This window comes from Tupaia chinensis, unplaced genomic scaffold (genome assembly GCF_000334495.1).
Source record: "Tupaia chinensis unplaced genomic scaffold, TupChi_1.0 Scaffold147099_1, whole genome shotgun sequence".
In the NCBI taxonomy this organism is placed as follows: Eukaryota; Metazoa; Chordata; class Mammalia; order Scandentia; family Tupaiidae; genus Tupaia; species Tupaia belangeri.
In genome coordinates, this window is record NW_006206950.1 from 43,287 (window position 1) to 52,267 (window position 8,981).

The 8,981-nt window shown below is 38.2% G+C and overlaps 1 pseudogene; it reads right to left on the bottom strand.

Annotated features, from left to right (window-relative positions):
* Nucleotides 1–6,611, bottom strand: part of LOC102471712 (vomeronasal type-2 receptor 116-like) — a 25,336-nt pseudogene extending 18,725 nt beyond the window's left edge.
* Between the last annotated feature and the right edge of the window lie 2,370 nt (nt 6,612–8,981).

The window sequence follows — 8,981 nt, forward strand, 5'->3', positions numbered from 1 at the left end:
GATTTCTCGCTTTCTGTCTCTCTGTCTCTGTCTGTCTGGCAAGTGCACACACCCTATAGCGAAAATCTCTCCAAAAAAATTAAATTTAAACTTTAACATAAATATTAACATTTTATTTTTTTAATGAAAGGTTTTGCCTTAAAGAGCATTAGCTTGCTAAAGAGAGGGACACATAGTGAGAGGGAAAGTGAGAAATCACCCCCAAAGGGCATGGCTATTCAGAAATCTTCTCTTCTCTTCCTGGAATCTAGGACATGCATTCACACATGTCAAGGCATTTCAAGCTACCAGGTCCAGGACTTAAAAAGCAGTTGGTCATGTGGGAGACAAGTGACATAACTGCTATACCATCTGCTTGTCCCCTGATTTGTTAATAAAGCATGTTAGGGTAGAGATCTTTGTGCTATCAGAACTCTGATTTTTTAGCATTTCTTCTTCTATCATTGGTTACTTTTTTTCTGATATAGGATACGTGCACACACCAGACAGAAATTGAGAGAGAGAGAGAGAGAGAGAGAGAGATGGAGAGAGGAAAAAGACAGAAATCACCCCCTGGAGGATGGTCTTGGCTCGGCCCTTTTCTCTTATTCTACACTTGGGATGATTGACAGGTAGGCACACATCAACCTGGCATGTTTTTCAGGCCACTTTATTCAGTACTCAAACCACATAGTCAGCCATATGAGAAACAGCAGCCTTTGATTTAAACATTCAAAAGTCTCATTTTTTCTTTCAGAGAGGATTTTGCCTAAATGTACATGCACTTACCAGAAAAAGAGATTGACATAAAGTGAGAGGGAAAGTGAGAAATCACCTCTTGGGGGGAGGGGGGACGGCCACACTGCAATTAGTCAATTATGTGGGAGACCAGCTACATAACTGCTATGCCATCTGCTGGCCCCCTGGTTTGTTAATAAAGCATGTTAACCTAAATATTTTCATCAATTAGAGCTCTATCTTTTCTGAATCGTTGTTATAGTTTACTGTTCTTTTTTTTGTTGTTGTTATAGGGTGTGTGCACTCACCATAGAGAAACAAAGAGAGAGAGGCAAGAGTAAAAGAAAGTACAAGATCATCCCCTGGAGGATGGTCATTCCACAATCCTTTCTCCTTTATTCTGCACTTGAGATGATTGGACAGGCAGGCAAACTTCCACCTGGCATGTTTCTCAGGCAACTTTATTCAGTACTCAAACCATGTAGTCAGCCAAATGGAATCCAGCTGCCTTAACCTTCATGCTGAGTTAGGAGTTCAACTCCACTCTAGATAGATAGGGGATGGACTCTGCATAATTGAGTTACTGTGATTTTGATTTTGGTGATCAGGAAAATGTTCACTGTGCCCCCATTTCAAGTCTCAGAGGAATTTATGACTTCCTGTTGCTGGGCTAAAATCAGACAGAAACCAGTTACTGTGTACCACAGAGTAAGTTTCAAAATGCTGGATCTGCAACTCAAACCTTGACTATGAGGGAGTACAACTCTTTAACCATTAGGTCACCTGCTGACTCTTCTTGATAAAACTTTAATCAGACTTCAGAGAGTTCACCCAGTCCTATTTGCACACTTGTATATAATCCACATAAGTAAATTTGGACAGAATATCCATTACCTGAAATGTTACCACTTAGTAATTTTTTATCCAATTACTCCCATGTTGCTCTTTGAGTTTAAATTCTTACTTGTCTTTGTTATATTCAGATTTGAGACTGAAGTAGGGCAAAATCTCATGGTCACACTTTCCTTACATATTTTGAGGCTTTAAAGGAAGCACTCTTTGCTTTACAATGTATGAAGTGGTGAGCAGGTGGCATGGTGTTTAAGGCTCTGGATTTTCACATGATTGACTGTGGTATAAGTACCAGTCCTTGCAGAATAAAAATAATGCTGAGCACAGGTGCATTTCTGAGAGGAGAATGGAGATTGGATTGAGGTGTCTCCTTCCTTCCTGGTTAATAAATTGTGGTGGCCTTTATATACCCATGACTTTTATACAAAGTACATTTCTACAATCCCCTAGTTAATGGTGAACACGAGAGTCAGCACCTTGATGCTAACATTAACTTCATGTCAGGAGGTCAGTTTTCCAATATGGATATGGTCCTCACTACACAGGTTTTGGTTATAAAAGGCCTGAGGTACAAATAATTTCACTCATTCTGAGCTTCCCTAACACTGAATACAGAGATAGTGCTGACAAAGTGGACAACAAACTATTTTAATTTCTCTCTTCTGCCTTGAAAGAAATGGAGAAACATTGAAAATAAGGAAAAGAAAGACGATAAGAGGATAACAAGGTGGAACATCCCGAGTTCACAATTCTGCACTTCTCTCATTTCTGTGCTCATGTGATTATTCTCAAGTGGGATTAATCTCACACACATGTATATATGCAAACTACATTATTATACAGTTATAATCACATTTTCAGATATATGTAACAAACAACTTACCAGTCACCTCTCATTTCTTGAGTTGGCCTTATCATATAATTTTGTGTAAGTATACTTTGTTCCTCTATGCCATAAAGAGGGAAAAACCCAGCCAGTACCAGATCCCCATCCTTGTAGACCCTTGGATTTAGGTATGTACAACAACTAATATTTGTCATCTCACTTGTTGTTTGCAAAGGCTTCAAAAGTAGCAAGACACTAATCAAAGGTAATGACATGTCTGAGCTGGACCAACACAACAAAAAGCCCTATGTGTGTGAGCTGAGAAGGAGCAGGAACTGGATTGTGTCTGCAGGCTCAGCCCTCTGTTGGGAAAGTCAACTCTGTGGAGGTCACAGAGGATTATTACTTGCACCTGTTGCCTTCAACCTATCCAAAGAGTGTACCAGACTGGCATGACAGAAAAGGACATATATAGAAGCATTAAAAAAGGCCTTTATACAGGAACCATGGTGCTGAGACTCATGCCTAATCTGAACAGCTCTGACTTTCTTGACTTTTTACTGTTTCACTTAAGTCCCATCCAGGAGCTCTGGGGATCTCTCCACCCTGGGTCTCTGCACCTGTTACCCTCCATTTTGGTCAAAAACAATCTGGGAAAAACATATTTTGCCCATTTTTCTCCCCCAGCCTTCATGATTTCATAATGGCCAAGGAAAGCTTTGGTGACCATACTGTCCTGAGAAAACAAACTTTGCAATTTTGTGACCAAGAGAGTCCAAAGTGCTTGTATCACAAAACTGCTATGAATATTTTTTTGATGCTCTTAATATCTACAAAATTGGACCAATGACTGCAAATGTGATTAAGTTGCTAGAGTCACACATTGCTAACTACAGTTCAGGTCGCTGACCCAGCAGCTTTAAACTCTTTCCTCATGAGTGTGCATTTGTGCCCAAAATCCTAGAAAAATTAAGAAGAAGGATTGTGGGATGATCATTCTCTTTGGGAGGTGATTTCTTGCTGTGTGTCTCTGTCTCTCCCGAGAACACACACATGCTATAGCGCTAATTACTTTCAAAAAAAAAAGCAAAACAAACAAACAAACAAAAACACTTACTGGCCAAATTGGATGAATCCATAGGTAAGTTTTTGTTTGTTTTTGGAGAGAGAATTTTGCTATAGATTGAGTGTGCTCACCCTGGACACAGAAAGACAGAAAGAGATAGAAAATAAGAAATCAGTCCCCCAGAAGGGATGGTCATATTACAATCCCTTCTACCCCATTGTCCTCTCAGGATTTTTGGACACACACACACACACACACACACACACACACACATGCTCAGCATGAGTTTTAAGTCAATGGGTCTGGGATTCAGTTCACTATGTGAGGGACCAGTGAACTAACCTTTGTGCCATCTGCAGGTCCTGCCATAGGTCTTTTTGTGAGATTTTGGATAGGAATGCACACATGTCTGGTTCACTCTTTAAGCCATCCAATCAGGTACCTGAACCATACAGTTGACCATTTGGAATCCTGCACCTTTACCATGCTACATGTAAGCCCAGTACTGTTTATTTTCAAAAATTATTTCTAGGTGGCCAGCAGGTGGTCAAGGTGCTGGACTCCCCCATGATCAACCACAGTCTGGACCCGATGGCTTATAAGTTACAGTGAGCATGTGTGTGTATGTGTGTGCCCCAAAACCCTGAGAGGAGAATGCAGGAGAAGGGATCATGACATGGCTTGCCCCGCCCCCCAGGGTCTTACTTTCCCTCTCTGTTTCTGTCTCTTTGGCAAACACATGTGTCCTATGTACTCCCCCTATTAAAAAATGTTTCAAAGTTTAATCTTTTCATGAGACAAAAGAGACAAAGCGAGGGAGAGAGAGCCATATACAAAGAAACAGACATTCATTAATGGCACAAAGAGGTGTGGCTTTATCTGTTGAAGATATTTTGTAGTTTTATCAACTCTACTAGGAAGTAATAGTCACCTGTTGAAATATCCACTTTGTAAGACAAATAATAATGTGACTGAATATATGGAAGAAAATGAAATGAAAAAAATTAATAGACTGAAACTGATTTACTAACAGTTGTACAAAGACAAGAGATGGGTGTGAATGTCAGATAAGTGTATGTGGAGGAGTGGGGCCTAATGAAGGACATTTGGAGAAGGGATACGGAGGTAGAGCATTGACGGGATGGGGAGGTGTGGTGTTATTGGTTGAAGATATATTGATCATTGGGACTGGGGAGAAATGTTCACATATTGAAATGCTCACATTGTAAGCTAAACAATGCGATTGAATGTATATACAAAAATAAATAAATTTAAAAAGAATCTTGGTTTATTTTATGAATTATATTGACTGTTTTTAGTAGCACCAACAAAAGAAGAGGTTTTTTTAAATTATTTTATTTAACTTTATTTATTATTATCATCATTATTATTTTCGAGTTTGATCAGAGAGAGAGAGAAGTGAGAAAGCAAGGCACCAGGTCTGAGACTTGAACCATGGTCGGCCATGTGGGAGTCCAGCACCTTTAACCACCATGCCACTTGCCGGCCCCACAAGAGTTTTATTAGTCTTTTTATTTAAAAAGAAAAGCTTAAGAAGGTTTAAACCCTTGAAATTGCTAACCTTAGGTTGATTATTCTGAATTATTTCAGAGTGAGCCTGTGGAAATATTTCAGCCATTTTTACTTGGCTATCACGTTCTCTTCTCAAATAATTGTGCAGTAATGGAAGGGATGACAACAAATAGTCATTCTATTTCTTTGAAAAGCTAAATGTAGGAGCCAGTAGGTGGCATGGAAATTATGGCACTAGACTTCCACATGTCCAATTATGATTCAAGTCCTAGACCTCACTGCTTGTTTTCTCCCTTTCTCTCTTTCTGGTGAGCACATGTGCACTATAGGAAATTAAATAAAATCTAAATAATTATTTGATTAAAAAAAAAACTAGGTGTCACAAAACCCTTTCAGGACTTTATGTTTTGTAATGAGCTAAATTTCACTGAACATTTATTTTATAGAAATTAGTATTTGCGATGTTTTAAAAGCAAGTCTTGAATGGCTGTAATTAAGTATATCTTTACTCCTTGTTTTATTGATTTTCTTATATACTCTGAATATTAATCCTTCACTAGATGAATAGATTGAAAATACATTTACCCTCTCCTGAAGCATGTCTCTTCACTCTGTTGATTTTTTCTATGCAGAATAATTTTATTTTGCTATAACATCACAGGGATTTTCTTTTTTTTTGCCTTTGTTGCCTCTGACTTTCAGGTCTTCTTTAAAATAGCTGTGCCCAGATTAATAACTGAGGCATTTCCCCTAATTTTTTCTTTTGTACTTCTTCTTGGTGTCTTACATGTAAGTTTGTAATCCGTGCTTTCTGACATGAATAGCCAGTATCTCCAGCACCATTTATTGAAGCACTGTTCTTTCCTCAGTTTATGTTCTTGGCATTATTTTTGAATTTCAGTGGTCAGCAGGTGGTGCTGTAGTGGAGAGCACTGGACTCCCACATGATGAACAGCAGTTTGAGTCCTGCACCTGATGGCTTGCTTTCTCACTCTCCCTCACTTCTGACCAAGTTAAAATAAATAATAAATGAAGTTAAATAAAGCAAGACATTTCTAGAAAAGAGAGATATGATACAAATCAATATACCAGATATGGAAATAAAGACAATATTCCTGACTATATAGAAGTAAAATGGTTTCTTGAAGAACACAATAAATACTAAATAATTAATAAAATGTTGCCATTAATCAAGTCCCATAATGTAAGAAATACTCATTAATCTAAGATACCAATCATAGTTGAAAGTATAAAACTGTCAAAGTTTAGATGCATGCAATGATTGTTTTAAAAATGAATTTAAGAAGGCAGTCATTTTCAGTTACTTTAATATATGAGAATATAAAATCAGTACATTTAGGTTTGAAACCCTGAAATTAAAATACAATCTTATGATATAAACCTTATACTTAATTTGGCAAATTTTCTGTTTTGTAAAGCTTCCCAGGAGTTCTTATTAGGCCGTATCAGAATAGCATAGCATTTGGGGGCAAAGATGCAGCCTAGGAGCCCTGCACTGAATACCAAGATGAAGACCTCTATGGCCACCATGAAATTCCCCTTGGTGCTGAGATTAATGGGGACAGATGTGACACAGCCACTGCAGAACACCAGCATGCTGAATGTGAGGAACTTGGCCTCATTGAATGTTTCAGGCAGGTTCCTGGCCAGGAAAGCCACAGTGAAGCTCCCCAGAGCCAAGAAGCCAAAGTAGCCCAGGACACAGTAGAAGGCAGGGACTGAGGCCTTGTTCCACATAATGATGAGGTTTCTGTGCTCAGAATGTGAGTCTATGTCAATGAAAAGGGGAGAGGTTCTCAGCCAGATTCCACAGATAATCATTTGAGTTGGAACAAATGGGAATGACAGAGTTGGAAGCCCCTGAGAGCAGCAAGCACCTCATAGTTCTTTCAGGCTTCATGGCCTTGAATGCCAGAATCACAGTAATTGTTGTGGCCAGAACAGTGGAAACAGCCACAGTGAACACAAGGCCAAATGCTACTTGTTGGAGGACACAGGTGACAGTTTAGGATGGACAGTGAAGAGCAAGGAGCAGAGGAAGCACAGCAGGAGGGGGATGAGCAAAATAAAGGTAAGAGCCTATTTTTTTGTCCTTGACAATGGGAGTGTCTTTGTGCTCCACAAAGATCCCCAAAACTACAGCTGTGAGAACAAAAAAACCCACAGAGCTATGCAGGCCATGGCTATCCTCAAAGCGGCTTCAAAAGCCAGGAAGGTCACAGGCTTGGGGAGGTCATGAGTTTTTTCACTGTCTGGATACTCTTGAGCTGAGCACTGGATGCACTGCTTTGGATCTGGTAAAAAACAAAGATCCAGCAATTTAATTTCACAAATTGATTGTCATGTTGAAAGAAATGGTCGCTTTTGTGTATTTTTCCGCAGATAAATCCCCTGAGGTAATACCAAGATACACCAAATTAAGAGCCTATGTTGATGACACTGGGAGAATTCTTTCAGCTTTAGGTGGCACCAAAGTGATTTAAAATTGGGTCTCAGCACATGAGGATCTTGATTGGCCCATCTTGTGGCTCCGAATGATGCTATCAATGATGAGACTGTATTCCAGATCTCTTCTCTACTCTCTCCTGTTCTCTTTATAATAAACCTTACATTTTTATGGCTTATCATATTTGTTCATCACAACAGATATGAATAGCTTTCTTATTAATATTTAGAGAAAAATAACTTTATCTTGCTCTCCTGAAATATCCTTTCATCTCCAACCTAATTTCTATTGAATTTTTTCTTGTATATAACATATAACTTTGTGTACCTACTTTTCTTATTGTACATTATAATTTTTCTATCAATATTATCATAAGCAGTCCTATGTAAATGTTGAAAACAGGTTTCTTTTTTTTTGGAATAAGTTTTTGCCTTAGGGAATGTGTGCTTGCTAGAGAGAGTGAAAGGAACAGACACAGTGAGAGAAAATGTGAGAAATCACCCTCAGAGAGATTGGCCATGCTGAGATCCCTTTTTCTCCATTCTCTTGCTGGGATTGTGGGAATGTGTGCACACCTGCTCTTCATGAGTTTCAAAGCACCTTGTTCAGGACTTGCACTACAGTTGGCCATGTTTGGAGTCCAGCAATAAACCACTATTGCAACTTCTGGTCCCAGAAAATTATTTTAATTTAAAATATTTAAATATTAAATGAAATTTGATTGCACCTAGATAGCTATTGCTTGAAAATTGGTATTGTAATTATATGGTAGAAGGATGAAATGTTCACTTTGAGGTATTCATTTACATACATCTAAAAGCAAAATTTATAAATCTATTTTATTTTTGAGAGGCTGGTAATATTTTTTGCCTTTATACATTATGTGATTTCTGTTGCAAATACTCACTTCTATTGTTATGTAGCAGGAAAGCAGTCACAGAGATTATGGAAATTAACAAATATGTCTGCAGTTTTTTTTTTTTTACAAAAATGGGTGGTGTGCCTAATACGTTCTCAAGTATTTATTTACTTTTAGTAATACTGAGGCAATAGTATTGGGCTGTCGAAAAAATCATGATGCATATTTTCATAGAAAAGAATACTTAAAATACATTGTGACTCTTCCAACCACCCAATATCTTCTCAAAGAATTATAGTGGGGGTCAGCAGGTGCCATGGCAGTTATGATCCTAGTATGGGAAGATTATGAGAGAAGAGTCTGGGGTAAAACAGAGAGTCAAGACATTTATAGGACATAGAAATGGATTATTACTTTTGATGATAACATGTAGGGTATCCCTAACTGGACTGGTGAGAAATGTATTCATGTTGGAAAATTCACTTTACACACTAAGTGATGTATAACAATTTAATAAAAGAAATTAAAATAATCAAAAAAGATCCTAGGCTCCCACATGACTTACTGCAGTTTGAGTCTCAGACATGGTAACTTGATTTCTCACTTTCCTTTTCTATTTCTTTCTTTCCTGTCTCTCTCTGGTGAGTGTGCATGACTATAG